The sequence below is a fragment of the Bactrocera oleae genome, chromosome 5 (genome assembly GCF_042242935.1).
Source record: "Bactrocera oleae isolate idBacOlea1 chromosome 5, idBacOlea1, whole genome shotgun sequence".
Taxonomy (NCBI): domain Eukaryota; kingdom Metazoa; phylum Arthropoda; class Insecta; order Diptera; family Tephritidae; genus Bactrocera; species Bactrocera oleae.
In genome coordinates, this window is record NC_091539.1 from 67,210,224 (window position 1) to 67,227,373 (window position 17,150).

The 17,150-nt window shown below is 26.5% G+C and overlaps 1 long non-coding RNA gene across 1 annotated transcript; it reads right to left on the reverse strand.

Moving 5' to 3' along the window:
* Nucleotides 1–1,623: 1,623 nt before the first annotated feature.
* On the reverse strand, nt 1,624–15,311 carry LOC138857279 (uncharacterized). The gene is made up of 2 exons (XR_011396369.1): nt 11,001–15,311; nt 1,624–10,812 (listed from the first exon to the last, which is right to left on the reverse strand). It is a non-coding gene; the product is annotated as an uncharacterized lncRNA (long non-coding RNA).
* Nucleotides 15,312–17,150: the final 1,839 nt, after the last annotated feature.

A 17,150-nucleotide genomic window follows, 5' to 3' on the forward strand; every position in this document is an offset into this window, starting at 1 on the left:
CCGTTATAAGGCATATATGTTTCTTCTGAAAATGGAAAACGAAAATAGAAACACAAGAAATTGCATTTGAGCAACCCTTTATATAAAAGCTTTAACATTTCATCAGTAGCTATCTTAATCCATTCTATCTTTGCGCAGCTGTGACGTTTTCTCACGTCAGTGCCGTGAATTATTGTCATAAATAAATATAGCGTAAACTACTTATAAACTTTTCCATAGCAGCAGCTCCTCTGCCTACATTTTTATGATAATTTAAATATTTTTCTACATTTTTTTGGCAAAACTTTGTTTTAAGTCAATATTAAATGGTTACTAAGCAGGCACGAGTATAGCAGAACCGCTTTTAACTCGTCTCGAGGGAAGTGAGTTTTTTTTTATTTTTATTTCAAACTTATTCAAATGCTAAGGTCTATACAGTGACATTTTATAAGTAAGTGGTGACGACATCATTCTGAACATTGTTTTCAAGTTAAATATAAAGTATCGCTTGAAAGAGGGATGAGAGTTTTTGCAGTTATTAAAGAGATAACAATAAGTCCGCTGGCATCAAAGGAAATATGCCATTTTATATCGCTAACTCTTGCATTTAATTATGAAATATTCAGGAAATAATCTATTTATATTACAATAGAATAGAAAAAACAATAATAATATAAATACAAATAAATAACAAGTAAGAAAGGCCGAGGTTCGAGTGTCACTGAACATTTCATACTCTTGCAACTTGCAAGAATCAGAGGCGGGGAATAACCTTCAGGTGTTGGCAAAACTTTATATTAAGAAATGCAGCAAAAAGGTTCAACTTCATTGTTCGATGAAATAGTGAATGGATTACAATCAAATTTGGTGTCATATTAACTTATTTTTAAGGCCATAGACTCACTTAGTATTATATCTATATTTTACTTCCCGTCAACGAAAATTTAACCAAATCATTGGGGGCATAGAAATGGCAGGCCGATATGTGTGGTATAAAGTCAACTGGAAGTTCGAAAATCTTTATATTAGGTATATGGGCGCTAAGGGCAGTATTAATCCGATTCAACCCATTTTTGACACAAGGCTATATTATTATAAAAAAACCATTTTCTCCGAATTTTACATTTCCAGTATTTTATGGGCGTGGCAGTGGTTCGATTGCGCCCATCTACGAACTCCTCCTCACTTTTTTGGAACACATGTACCAAGTTTCATTAAGATATCTCAAGTTTTACTCAGGTTACCGCTTGCACCGACGGACAGACGGACGGACGGACAGACAGACAGTCACTCGGAATTCAACTCGTCTCGCCATCCTGATCAATTATATATATAACTCCATAGATATAGATTATCTCGATTAGTTTTAGGTGATACAAACAATCATTAAATTTGAACTTAAATCTCTAATGCCAACCAAAGAAATTTGTGTTCCATTATCAACTATTCGAAATCTTTATTTAGCAATAGTGTGGCTAAAGAACAACAATACACCTGAAGCCAATGTGATATCGGCAGAAAGCCTATCAGAGGGTTGCCTGATCTGATTGGAGCCTCAAGGTGGATTTTGGGTACTTAAACTTTGTCAAACTTAAAAATACCGAACTCACCGCACTTTCCGCAATGGCAAATAAAAACACAAAATTTTGTGATTTTAAAATTTAAATAATTTATTGTTTTCTTTTTCTTTTATAATATGGAACAATACAATACACAATTTAAAGAGTACATTTTTGTTATTTTTTTTGGTGTGGAAATTGCACCGTGATTTTTTTTATATGTATGTATATATTTGGTTTTTCGCTTTTCACTTTTAAATGTGTGTACTTATTATTTAATAAAATTGTTTGTAGATAATGCTCGAATACATAAACATCCAAACTATGTGTGTATATATATAATATGTATATACTATATATGTATGTTTTTATATATATATATATGTATATTGAATGTATATATACTTTATATGAATTTATATATAACTAATATAAGTATGTATATAAGTATGATTTCCGTTAATCTCACTTCTCAATTTTCTATTGTTTTTTTTTATTTGTTTTTTAATTTTTGCCCTTTAAAATGTTGTTTTTCGCTTATTTTAAGTCAAAGTTGTGGTTTTTTTTTTAATTTTTAATATTTAAGTTGATGGGTTTAGCAGAAAGTATATCAACTGTGTGTCAGCATACGTTTATGTAATGCCTTCTTCTTCTTTAGTTTCGTGTTCCGTAATGAATGGTTTGCAACTTGACTTTTTATTGGCTAGTAGTTAATAATGTATTTGTTTTTAACACACATTTTTTTTTAGTTCTTGTTTTTTTATTTATAGATTTTTTTGTTTTGTTTTGGAGTATAGAAATATGTATTGTATGTATTCCAGCATAAATATATTTACATACAACACAATGCAAGCATTAGTAATATATGTATGTATGTATGTAATACTAGTATATTCCCAGTGTAGATGAGTATATTTAGTTACAAAGGACTAATTGTAGTTTCTGTTCGCTCTTCGGCTCACTTTCATTCCTTAGCGTGTTGAGATTTTCCTTAGATATTTTATTATATATTTTTTTTGTTTTTTTTTTTGGTTTTTATGCTTTATAAAGTGGTGTAAAAGATTGGGGTTAACTTGAGTTTTGCTTATGTGTGAGTGAATGTGTAGCATCTAAGCGGTAGTACGCGTATATGTAAGGGCTAGTAAGACTTAAGCATGTAAATTTTATCGAATTTGGGAACATAGCCTTCTATAACCTGATTAACGCATCACAAGCATTGAAACACAATGCCTTTTTAATACAAAAAATAAATTGTCTTAATTTAATTATTAATAAAATAAGAGTTTAACATTAAATATTTGTATACTTGTGTTTTAGGAAGTTCAGTACCATACTAAAACTCTGTTGGAAGTATGTGTGTATGTACATATGTATGTATATAGAGTTGAGCTGAAATAATCTGCCTTATGTTCAGATACAAAAAGTCGAATGTGGAATTTAAGTATTTGGTATGTATTTTAATTGCTGAAAAGTAGAATTGCTGTAAGGCTTCTCGTTTTTATGTATGTATTTTTGTGCATAACCTCAAATTTAATTGCGTAAATTTTGCATAAAGAGCTTTGTAGTTGTAGTAGCTATTGTTTTCATTAAAACTAAAAATTATTGTTTTTTTCAGAACATTTGCTTTGCTTTTTCTTTGATTTTTTCTTGTAAACAAACACATCTTTTCTTCTAAAAATAACACTTTTTGGGTATATTCGGGCTTAGCCTCACTATTTCGCCGATATATTTTTGGTGAAAATTTTAAGTTTCGTAGTTTAGTTTCTAAAATTTGTTGTAGAAAGTACAAAAAAAAAGTTATATTTTTTGCTAATAAATAATTGCTTGTTCTACAAATTCATCTTGTTGTTTTTACTTATTGATTTCTGTTGCTATTGTTTCACCTACAGTTAATATTTCTTGTGCCGAATTTAACACATTCCTTCCATTACACTGGTGTGTGTATATTTGTGGGTGTAAAATTGTTAAATTTAGCTTTTTCAATAAATTCGTTAGGGCAATGGACTAAGACACAGCAATAATTTTCAATGAATAATTCGTAAAGATATTTTTTTTTTGATTTTTTTTTTAATTTATATATATATATATATATATTGTTTTTTTTGAATACGATTTTTTGGCATTGTATGCATTTGTTTATTTTTTTAAATAGAAATAATCAGCAAAAACGCAGTAAAACTCACTTTGTTTAATTTTTGGCGTTGAAATATGCATTACATTTGTTTCAGATAAGTTTCTTATAGTTTTGACACTTGAAAATGAAACAAACGCGTTTTCATAAATCATTTACAACTATTTCTTTATAAGTTTGGTTTAAATTTTTTTTGTTTTGCTTTGTTTTGCTTTTAATTGCGGGTGTAAACATTAACACATGTTTGCTCAATAAAACTCATTTTTTTGTCTACTTTTTATGTTCTTTTTATAATTTTTTTTGCTTTTTTTAATTATTTGTTTTATTTAAAAATTAATTACAATAACCCCAGCTACTTAAATAAATGTATGTTTTATCTTTTGTTTTTGTTGCTGCCTCTATAATTGCATAAAATTGTTTAAATAGTTGTGGGTATACATACATTTGTCTTGTATATTCAATAAATATATGTTTGTTTATATGTATGCATGTTTGTATGTAATGCTTGTATATATATGTAGGTATGTATATGTTTTCTGATTATTAATTGTTGTTAATTAAGTGGTTGTTCCGCATAACTTTGCCTCTACTTTACTTAGTTATACTTTCAAACATAAACTTCTTTTAATATTCATGCCGAAGTATATTCTGTCTTGTATGTGTCATTTACATGGTATTTATGTATATTTATATAAATTATTTATAAATCTTAAAAGGCTTCGCTTACACAATTAATCTCAATTTTTTTTGGTTTTTGTTGTTTTTATGCATTTATGTAGGTGCATATTTTTATTGCTGTTTTAATCCAAAGAAACATTGAAGCCATTATCATTCTGTTATAATAAAAAAATATTTATGTATACATATATGGTATATATATATATATATTTTTTTTTTGTGTAAATTAGAAACAGTGCTATACTCTTCTTAAGTACAGAAAATACAATAAATATTATCAACATTACATTTTGTTTAGTCATTTCGTTTATTTTTATTTGGATTGAATGCTTTTGCTCATAACAATTGTTTTACTTATATATTACAATATTGGTCTTTTTTTTGTTGTTGTTTTTTTTTTACTACATGTTGGCGATAAATTTGTCAGAAAAGCTTTCGATATCTAAATGTGTACGTGTATGCGTTTATATATGAATTCATGTATACAATATTCAATAATTATATGTAGTTTATAAAGTTAAGTTTTCTACGCACATTCATCACTAGTTTCTTTACACTTTAATATTCCTCATCACCGAAATCATCCCTGACCGATGTCATTCCTTGGGATTGTTGATAAACCTCTTTCGAGTTTACAAATTTGTTTTTATTATCTATTTTTTTTTTACAAACTATTATTAAATTTGTTTGATATGTTGGCATTAAAAAAGGGCATTTGAGTTTTTTGAAAAAAGTTTGTCGACAAAAATTTTTAATTCGTTAAAAAAAAATGCAGTGATTTCAACGCAGGTCATTTAAGTTTAAGTTAGTAAAATGTTAATTCCTCAGTTAATGCACCGAAATTGCGCTTTCAAATGTCGTATAGAAAAACCTATAGCTTAATATTGCATGTGAATAGCACAATTTCAGAGCTGTATTACATATAACTACATAAATATCTTGGACGTTTGTCTAATGTTAATAAATCACTTTCGAGATTGTAAACAAATATTATATTGAACGCTTTCATACACACCTACATATGTACATATACGCGCTGAGCTTTCACATTTTAAACGTTTTAGCGCATTTACGCTATATGTACATATTTCACATAATTTATATGTAATTTTCCGTCTTAACGCTTTAATTACAATTTCGAAAGTGATCAAATTATTCTGAAATATTTTTTATATAATTATTTTATTTTTGTTTATGGGAGACATTATTCCTTTTACTCCATAAAAATATTTTATGTTTAACGCTCGCCTTTAACTTTCTTCTTTTCCTGCCCCTCATTCATTCATTTCATTTTGTGTTCGCTAAAAAGGTAAAGTTTCTTTAGTAAAAATTAGGCTTCGTTTTCCTTTCAACACACAGATTGTTCGCTGCTTTAAGTGATTTGAGCTTTTAATTCTAATTTACAGTTTGCAGGCGGTATTTAAAATCATTTAGCTTTACCTACTTTTTTGAGTTTACTTTCTGGGGGTTCAATTCTATTCATTCTTTCTGCTGTCTTCGTCTGCTTTTCTCGTTATAGTGGTGTAAAAATTTAATTGAATCGCAAATTATAAATCTTCTTGCATTGTTTGCTTGTATAGTTACAGTTTTTTTGTTTGCATTTTTGTTTCATTAAAAAGTGGCCAAAGCTTATTGTCAGAAGCGAATATACGAATGTATACTACTATTTTTATTTTCATTTTGTTTTCTTCTTTTTTTTGCAATTAAATATGTGTATCTTAATATCATCAATTTCCATTAAAACTATTAAAAAATTACGTAACATGAGTGAACTCTAAAAATATTTTGTTTTCTACATACGTACTTTTTCGTTTTATTTTGTCACTTTGTTGTTTTTGGTTGCTTTGGAAAATTTTTTTAAATATTTCTTTTTCATCATACCATTTGGTAAACTATTTACTATTTTATTGCTAAATTCCTTAAAAATTAGAAGTATTTTTTTTTATAAAAATTTACAAAATAATTTTTAGTCTAAAAATTCTGTTGCCGAAGAAAAAATAATCTTTTCATAAGAGTTCATTTGAATATGTATTTATTTTTCATTTGTGTGTGTACAATAAAAAAGAAAAATTCAGCACTTAATCCAGAAATTTTAGGTGAAACGAAAAATATTTGACGTAAAAACTAAATTATTTTCAAATATTAATTATCAATTAAATTGTTGATAATATATAGTTTATGTCACAAAACTGAAGAAGAAGCACACATATTGTGCAAACTGTTAAAAAATACATAGTGGCGAAATAATCGTTAAAAATATCGAATAGCGGAAAACTTAATCGAATGTTAACGAAAATGTTATTTTCGCTTCCATGCAAGCGTATGAAGTTTGTGTGCTCAACTTTATTATGATTTGTGGTTGAAATATATTCGGCACGTATTTTTTTCTTAAAATACAAAAGCGAGTAAATAAAATGTGATACTACAAGTATGATAAAATGAATAGAAAGTCCTCCGAGGAATAACAAGAAGTGGGAGGAATAACTATTTCTGTTTTCTTTTATTTCATAGCCTTGCCACTTCCAGTGTAATCATTTTGCAAAGAAATAATTAAGAAATATTTTAGAACAAGTTAATTAAACTAACGTAAATTTTTTGGAAAAATACATACATATACAAGTACAATTGATTGCTTCTATATATTTTGCGTTTTGTAAATTTCTACCAATAATTATTAATATATTTTAGATTTTCAAAATACAAAACACGTCAACGTTTATAATTAGTACAATGTAGAATCATATTTCGATCTAATAATAAAAGTTTACAATATTTGTAAGTATATAAATAAATTAGGTATTTTGAATGCAGTGTTATATTAGTTAATATTATTTTATGAAATATACGATTAACATACTTTTAAAGTATCGAAACTATCTAAAGTGGTGAGGCATAAAAGTGGGCATTTGGGCATGGAGCACCAGTGCCACTGGGACGTGGTGTATACGAGTATGTAAATAGGTATGTATTGTATTAGTCTCGTTATGATAAATTTAAAAAAGTTCAATATTCTTCAGCTACCGAAATCGATATCTATAATACGAGTACAACTTTTATTGTTATCTAGTGTAAAAATACTTCGCAAAAAACTATTATTATTTGTTCGTATTGTAAGTACATATGTACATCTTTAAGTATGTACACATATACATACGTAATATGCACTACCACAAAACACATCTCTTCAAATGAAATAAAGAAAGAAATAAAAAATATATAATATATAATAATTTTGATTCTTAATACCTGATTGCATTAACTGTTAATTGTTGGTGTGTATATGTTTAAATTTATATATTATCATTATTAAGTAGTATATAGTAGTAATGTATATAGTAATTAGTAGTTAAATAGTTACTGGCTTGCATTTGTATTGTAGTAGTTTGCAAATTACATTTTATTTTCATTTTCAAGGTATTTATTTAAACTTGACGTTAATTGAATTTTTTTTTCGCTTTTTTATTTTTACAATATTTTGTAAATTATTTCAAATAGTTGTTTTTAATTGTGTTTTCTGACAAATTTGTATTTTTTTGCTTACTTAATTTAAACATTTTTGTAGTTACAGTTAACACTTTCAAACTCCTGTAAAGGTAGGTACATACATACTTAAATATGTATTATAATATGTGTTTATTTTATTTTTTGCTTACAATTTTTCAAACTTTTATTTCGTTTTTAGGTTTTAGTGAAAAATTTTAAGTTATTTTCTTTTCTTTTCATTTTATTATATTTAATTTGTAATTATGCTGATAAACACTTTCAAAAACATTGTGCTTTTTCCATTTTTATTTGTTTTGTAAACTCTAATATGTAAATATACAACTTCTACCCATAAAATTCTAAATACAATATACAATATATGTTTTTGTTTCTATAATATGATTCGCAAGTGAGCAAAAATATACCTAGTTTGTATATATTTATGTATATGTATGTATTATATACATTAATTTTGCAGTACTTATATGCACGATATAATTTTATTATTATTTTTTGTCTATGAGTAAAATTGTTTTTATGCAAGTTTTGTTAGTCCGTTTGGACACATAAATTGCCCTCCATGTTTGTTTTTGCATCTTTGTTTTCCCACTATGTACGTATGTGTGTCAGTTGGTTTGGTGAAATGCTATTTTACGTAAGCTTTGTAAATTTCAATTGTTTTGGCGTACTTTATATGAGCGAAAGTCCCAGGAAAAAGTTTAATTCATTAGAAAATAAAATTAATTATTATGTGTAATTTTGAAAGATTGTTATTATTCTTATGTTATCTGAAATTAACTACTAGTAGTGTCTGGAGTGCAAATAATTTTCTACTTTTGTCTCAACAGTCAGCGTTAAGAGCAGATGAAAATGTTTGTTGAGCCTTTGAAATTGGGATTCCTCAAGAAAAAATATAACTTGTATAACACAAGCTAAACAAAGACTTGCATTGAAGAAATTTTACTCTTTAATTTTGCAATTAACTTTTTCCTTAAAAAGTGTCACTTGTCACAACCATAGTTAAAACGTAAATATTTCAATAATTTTCCAAAAATATCCCATATTTTAGTACCGAACATAAATTCAGGAATTTTCTCAAAATTTCTTTTAAATTTTTTCTTTTTTAACTTCGACGTTTAAAAAATAAGTCAACATAAATGTACAGGATGAACCAAAAGCACAAAAAAGTAACACTAATCGACAATTTGCTGGGCCAATCGATCGAACTTATGATTTGTTTGAATATCGTTGGTTTTGTATGCATTTATTTAATAATCATGTGTTTTTTGAAAACAGTAAGAGTTTCAATTATATCGGCATATATGTATGTATGTATACAGTTTTCTTAAATATTAATTTTTTTGTTTTAGTTTTTTTCTTTGCATGTACAAATATCAGAAATTAGAAAGTATAGTATATATTAGATTTGTTGTAAATATGCACCATTTTGTAATAATTTTTCAGCTATTTAAGTATATGCTCATAAACAGTTGTGCTTCTATTCACCTAGAAAGTTTTCAATAAATACAGTTACAAGTAAAATTTGCAAAAATATCTATTGTTATAAGTAATACAGTAAATGGCTGCATGTATGTGTGTACAAAAAGTACATACATATGTACATAGGTAAGAATCCGTATGCTAAATAAGTATGTTTGCTGATACAAAAAATTTAGGATTGTGGCAATTCTTTCTTTATTCATCTTTGCAATGGCAATTCCTTCAATAATTTTGTATTTGTAAACAGGTTTATTGCTTTTTATTACAAATTTGTTACTTTGGGTTAAAAAAAAAACTAATAAATAAAAATTGTATAATAATAAAATAAATTTTAATCGACTCACAGTTTAAAAAGTGAATAAATAAAATTATTCAACAAATTTAAACCTTTTTAGTTATTTTCTTGCTTGTAAGTCATCAATGACATTTATTCTGTAGTTTTCTAGACATTTGGGAAGACATTAACTTGTAAAACTGTGTTAATATTTAAGAGCATTTAATATTTTGTTTGTTTTTTTTTTTTTGTTGTAAACTGGACTTATTCTGTTTCATGTACGTGTCACTACAGCTAAGTTTTCAAATGTGTTTAAAAAGTAGTAGTTTTTCTTGCGGCTTTTAAACATTCCATGAATCCTTAAATATTGATTAAAGCATTTTAATATTTATTGAGTAAGTATTTATTTATTAAAGTTGAATGCTTTGTTGTTATTTGATTTAGCTGCAGTTAGTAATGCGTCCAATCAAAGAACAACGTGAAAAATTTGCAAGTGCAAAGCGTTGATATACATTTTTGTTAAATTGTAAGAACGTAGTTGTGATTTTAAGGTTTTTTTTTTTGTTTTCTTATTAAATTTGTTGCACATTTGAGTACGTTTTTGCTTGCGTTGCTTTCTATAATTGATTGATTTTTTGTTGACAAATTCAAAGTTCGTTTCATAAATCTTTTGATTACAGTTATCGTTAATGATTTTGTTGTCTTTGTTTTTAAGTATACAATTATTACTATAATATCTTATTTGTTGTCAAATTTTATTTTATTCTTATTTTATTACAAATACTATATCTATGTATACATATATGTTTCGAGAACATGAATCTCAAAATTTTTTTTTTATAATTTTTCGGAACAGTTTACGAATATATTTCGATATTTTTTAACTTGCATTGTCTATTTTTACTCCTATTTAATGCTTTTGCTTGCGAAAAAATTGTTGGTTTGTGTGTGTTTAATATTAATTTTTTGTTTTTAAAATTTCATTGCTAGTAAATATAAACTTTAATATTACAGTAAAAATATCAAATGGATGGAGTGATGTCTAAACATTATAAATATTCATCTATATTATTTCTATTTTTGTTATCTTTTTTATTCTCTTAAACTCCCCTTAAACCACTGCTGTAGTAAACAATTATTTTGTTACTTTTTCACTTTCCAACGGATTAGGAATTTGTTTGACTGTTGCTTCATTCTTAGCAGTTATTCTGTGATAAATTATCAAAATAAGTAAATGTTGAAAATTTTTGTAGATTATATTGAGTATTTTCACATTTGTTTTTCTTTTAAAACCTGCAAAATTGCTGCGTAGAAAGAGTAGCTGTACCTTTAAACTACTGTTAGTATGAAACCACTAAACTTTTAATATGATAAAAAGTATTTATACATTGCTCACCTGTATGCAGAATATCGATACATAACCAGTACACAAGCAAATGACGTGGCATCCCCATTTAGTTTTGACAAACGGCTATAACTAAAACGTACGGTACAGGCCGTCAAACGGAAATAGTTACAATTTGGAAGAATGCAAATTAAGACAATAACTGACTGCAAATTAAAGCAGTTACAGTGTAGAAAACGCATTTAAAGGTTTCTGTATAAAAATAGTGCGATGGGAGCGTGTAAAGTTGCGTGGTTATTTATAAGTGTTTGTAGCCGGAGCGACACTTGCCTGCCACTGAAAAACTATAATTTAAATATGAGGTTATTTTTTGCGGTCTAAAAAGTAAGAATTTATTTTCTATGCTAAATTTACTCGTGCAAATGTATAGAAACATATGTATGTAGGCTTATTGCTAAAAATCAAATATCGGGCATACACATCATTAGGTAGTTCAAAAGTGGTGGCATCTGAAACAGTGGTAGTAGCAAATCAGACATTTAAAGTGTTAATTGGTTGAAAAAGCTGTTTATATATTGTCATTAGTTTACGAAATGCCATTAAAAATTCAATTTATGTTTCCAAATCAAATTAACGGCGTTCCTGTGAATTTTAATTTTATTCGTTACTGTTTTATAAGAAGTTTTATTTATTGTTTTTATTCCGTATTTTCATTTTCCAAAAATAAAATCATAAGAACTGTATAATTTTTGTTATTCAATATTTTATTATCTATCACAGGCAGGATCTTAATAATATGTTTAATAATGTCATGGAAAGTGTTTTCAATTTATAAGCAAGGGTTTGTTGATTAATGCAATTCTTTCGGTGTGACAATTCAAAAATAATATATGATATATATATGTGAAAAATTTTAAATATGGTGTTTTCAAATTTTATTTTGTTAGCAAAAATAATTTTTGTAAGAAGTTATTAAAGTTTGGTAAGAAGAACGGTAGTTCCGAAAATTTTATTTTGTCTAATTGTACAATATATGCGCACGAAAGTGTGCATGTATTGAATTTATAACAAAAATATACATTGAGCAGATTTGTTGCTTCCTATTGAAGCACATAATTTATTTAAGACTATGGTGAATACGATTTTAATTTCAATATTTTTTATATAGCAAAAGTGCGCACAATCGTATAGTTGTAGTTGTAAACATAGTAGAATGCAGTTACTGTAGTTGCTAAGAGCGCCTCGTGTAGCATTGTGTTGGAATAATTCAACAAATTAATAAAATTGCTTAGTTAGCAAATATTTACTGCTATCATTTAAATGTCATCTATAATGTATATATGTGTGTACATAATTACTTTCCAACTCACAAAATGTAAAATTATTTCCCGCCATTATGCTTTCAATATCAAAGAGTAAATTGTGGTGTAAAAAGCCTAAGGAATACAGTCACACATCAGCAAAAATTTAGATATACATTGATTTTCTCTACTCGTTGCGAATTCACAAATATTCAAATATGATTTAGATTTAATTTTCGCAACTTTTTTATTGATTTTTATTGTTGTGTGCTTAGCTTAATATTTGTTTTAAGTTTCACTTACGTTTCGAATAAATTATCAGATTTACACGTATTTGTCTTCTATTTATGTATGTATGTATGTATGTATATGTATATGCATATGTTTGAGTGTAATATCTTTTACTTATTTTTTATATTTTGTATTTTGGTGGAAGGGGTACACTTGTTTTGGTGTTTGTTCTCAACTCTTCACTAATAAAAACTTACAAAGCCTCTATAGAAAAAACGTATTTATTTCCATTTTAAATGATAATCCGTAAATAGAAAACATAATATACATATAATATTAATAGTAAAACGCCAACCGCCAAAATGGGCAAAAAGTATTAATACGCCATAAAATGGCATCTGAATTGCATTAGCTCTAATTTTTATGTATATTTACTAATTTAATTTTTATGTTAAATATCTTATTTATATTATTATTTTCAAAATAAAAAAATTCTTGTTCAATTCATTATTGATTTGATTCAATATGTATGTATGTATATATTTTTGTTTTAATGAGGCAGCTTTCAATCACCTTCACCTTTTTCATCGCATTGATTCGCCGTTAGAAAGCGTCAGTGCTGTCAAACTGCAAAAATCGTCTTTCATGCATAACTTTGGCTTAAGAATTTTTTGTTGCATTAAATTTTCTATTTGTAAACATCAAATAACAGCTAATATATTGTTTTTCTTTTTTCATTTTAGATATGACACTTAACTACATACACAACACCAAAATGTAACACACAAATATACAAATATATTGTATTATTGGAATGTCTGCATTTTGAAAAAGTATATACACGAATTATGTGTGTATGCGTGACGAATCTGGCAAAACTTACGCTTTTTAACGGCTGCACTAATATCTCGCCGCATTACTCGCTGAAAAATAAAGTAAAATTTAATTGTTGCTTGTTTTGCCGCCTAAGTGTATTACTATATTTTGTTTACTTATTTTGTTATTATACAATATTTCTAAGTATATATTTAGTGTTGACAATTTGGAAAACCGTTTCTTTTCATGTAACTATTATTATTTGTATTATCTGCTTTAAAAATTTATTATTTTAATTTGCAAGTTTTTTGTTTTATAAATATGCTGTTTGCGGTTTAACTCCAACTTTATTCATATTTGACTCTGGTTCGTATAGCTGTTGTTTTTTGCTAAAGGATAATTTAATGCTTTTGCAGGATTTTTGCAATTTACATTACATATGTTTATCATATCATCATTTTATTGGTGAAATTTCCATAACGTATTTCCACTTCCAAAATTCACTTTTGAAACTGATTCCTGTTTATATTTGTTTTTTCTGGCTCGCATTTATAATATTCGTAGCTGAGAAGTTGCCAGATTATTGTAATTATTTTACTTTATACGTAGCACTTTTAGCTTCATCATTAACTTTATTACCTTATATTAATTTTAATTAGCTTGAGCATTTCCCCATACACCACTGAGCTATTCCACGTAACAGTTTCACTCGCTCGTACTCGTTTATACATAATTTCTATATTTTGTTGTTTGTGTGTAATTGCTGTGACATCTTTGAACCCAACGTTTAACTTACCGTTTCCTGAATTTCGATTTAAAATTATATTTATGAATGCATGCTTATTGTTTAAAGTACATTCTTTTAGAAAAAATTAGAGGAATTTTTGATTTAAACTTTGTAAATTCATTAGTCATGCATTATGCTCTTACGTGACATTTGTGAAAATATGTAACGCTTTCTTTTTTTCATATTTCTTCTCAGCTGTCACATTTTTGTTGTGTTTTTTTTTTTGTAGTGTTAAAGCCGTGAATAATTTTTCTCTCAACATCTTATATTTACTTTTTAGTTACTAAATATTATCTTATTTTTGCTTAAAAAGTTTAAAGCCTTTAATCTTACAAAGATTGCATTTATTTGTTGTTATTTTGGCGCTAATATGTAAGTTGGTTGTTGTTTGTTTAGGAGCTTCTTTGCAGGTTTTTTCTTATTGTTTTGGTTTTATATTTTTTAAATAAGTTTTTTATATCTATATATTTGCTGTATTTGTGTTTTTGCCCTAAAATTATGAATTTACTTATGATTTGCTTATTTTCACTCTGCTTTTTGTTTTCATTTAATGTATAATATTTTTCTTTAAAGTTTTTGTTTTTTGTTTTTAACATTAAACATTACATTTTGATGTGCAAAAACACTAAATTGGTTACTTACATATTTATGTATATATTTTTTTAAATTTTTTCCATATATATGAGTATAACTTTGTCTAAAACATGCGAGCTGCATTTCGATTTTACTTAACATTTAATACATAGTTTTGTTTTTCTTTTACGCCCATTATGTGTAACGCAACAGTTTTAAAATTGTATATTTAATAAATATTGACTATTTTTTTTAGAGTTTTTTCTTTACTTCTCTACCAAAATATCATTATGTATGGTATTGGCAATTTTAGCCATTTTCTTTTGTTTGTGTTTTTTGTTCGGTTCACAACATATGTTAGGTATGTAAGGTTTTGGTTGTAATTTATGTTTAATATAAGTACCCAAATACAATACAAATATAATTACTGAGCCAACGGACTCTCTGTTGTAAGGTTGCATTTTGGACAATTCAATCGGTACTTAAGAATGTTCGTACACGTTTAATTTAATTAATACACAATACATAAATACTAATATGTATGTTTATATTTTTAATATACATATGTATATATACTTATTAATGTAAATATATATTAATATATAGTTTATATATATATATTTTTAGTAATTTATATATATGATTTATTGTATATGGTTTTAGTTTCCATTGATATATACTGGGTATATATACTGGATATATGTATGTGTATGTATATCACCTAAAATTAAAACACACAATGTACATAAAAACAATTTAAAGGGAAATAGACACAGGCAATCTCTCAGTTACTTTATACTTAGACACTCACGAATAGTGGAAAAAAGTTTTTATATATATTTTTTTCAAAAACTTTGCGTCAAAAAACTAAAAAAGTGCTAGTAGTGCTGTTTGCGAATATAATAAAATTACTGATGCTTTTTCGGGCTTATAAAAAGCCGACGCGTTGCTTATTTGAGTTTCTCCGATTATCCAATAATAAATGCGGACTCAGTTATTTGAATTACATAAATATTTTTGAAATTACTGATTTCGAGATTACGGTACAGATAATACACTAACATACTTCTAATTTACTTTAAATATTTCAAAATTTTATTTAAAAAATAGACAAGCATAAGTATGTTGCTTTAGACGCACAATCTTTTAGGTTTAGACACAGCAGTTTCTCTATTTAATTTTAAACTAATACACACACATGTTTATATAGTTAATTTTTCAATGATTCCCTGCAAATTTGTGCAGGCAAGTTGCTTCAATAGGTTTAGTTATAAAATATCGCGTGTTTCTTTAAATTTTAATATTTTGTTAGATATTTTAATAATAATTATTTTTTTTTGTTGTTACAACTACCATCAATTTAATTATGCAGTTGTTCTAATGCTTTCAAAAATTACATTTATTGCTTTTTGTTTACTCGTTTTGTTGACATTCACTTTGTTTTGCTATTCACTTTGATTTTTAATTTGTTTTTAATTTATCATATATTTTGGTATAGTTATTTTCACTTTTTATACTTTTCTTTTTAACTCATAATGGACTCAAAGTAGGCGTCAGCACTGCTTATTATTGGCAAATAAAAATACTTAGAAATTTATTCTAAACTGCAACATAATTTTACGCATGACTGTTGTATCTGTGCATATGCGCTGACAATTCAAATGCTTGGATAGTAAAAACTATTTCTATAATACTTATTTTTTTTGAATAGCTGTTAGCATTGAAAAATTTCTTCGCTTTGTGTGTTTTATACATATACTTTTTCAATTTCAAGTTACAGAACTATGTGTAGCCGGATTTTACTTCGTTGCACAACATCTACCATTACATATACATATATACTTTGATGTATGAATTCTTCTTACGTGTATTTTTTTTTTATTGATTTTTTATTATTTCAGAGTTATATGGTATATTTTTCACTTACTACAATTATAACCCAGAGAACTGTTGTGTGTTTGCTATATTAATCGGTTATATTTTTTCTGTTTAAATACTGTTTCTTACTTCTTAATATTTGTTTCTATATATGTATGTATGTAGAAAAAGTTCATGATAAATATTGTAAATTACAGCATACAAATTGTGATTTATTTTATCATTAATCAGGGAGAGATCTGCTAAAAATAGGAAGATTTTTTGTCTTTCGTCATTTTCATCCTTCTGCTTGATTTACAAAAGAATTGATTTTTATTTGCACCCACATATGTATTTTTGTATGTATATAATGAATGTACTTTGTTACTTTTGTATTGCACTAATGTGTTATTAATTTTTTTTAGAGAAAATATAGGAAGAAAATGTATTGTAGTTATTAGTTTGCATGCAGTTGTCAAAATGTCACTTCTTTAGATATACCTGTAGTATATGTATGTTATGTGTTCATATGCTATTACATCTTCAACGTGGCGTTTCCGTTACACAAATCCGTCTTATTAATATTCAAAAGGACAAAGAATTCTTATCCTCCTTGCCTCTGTTGCGTTTGCAGTT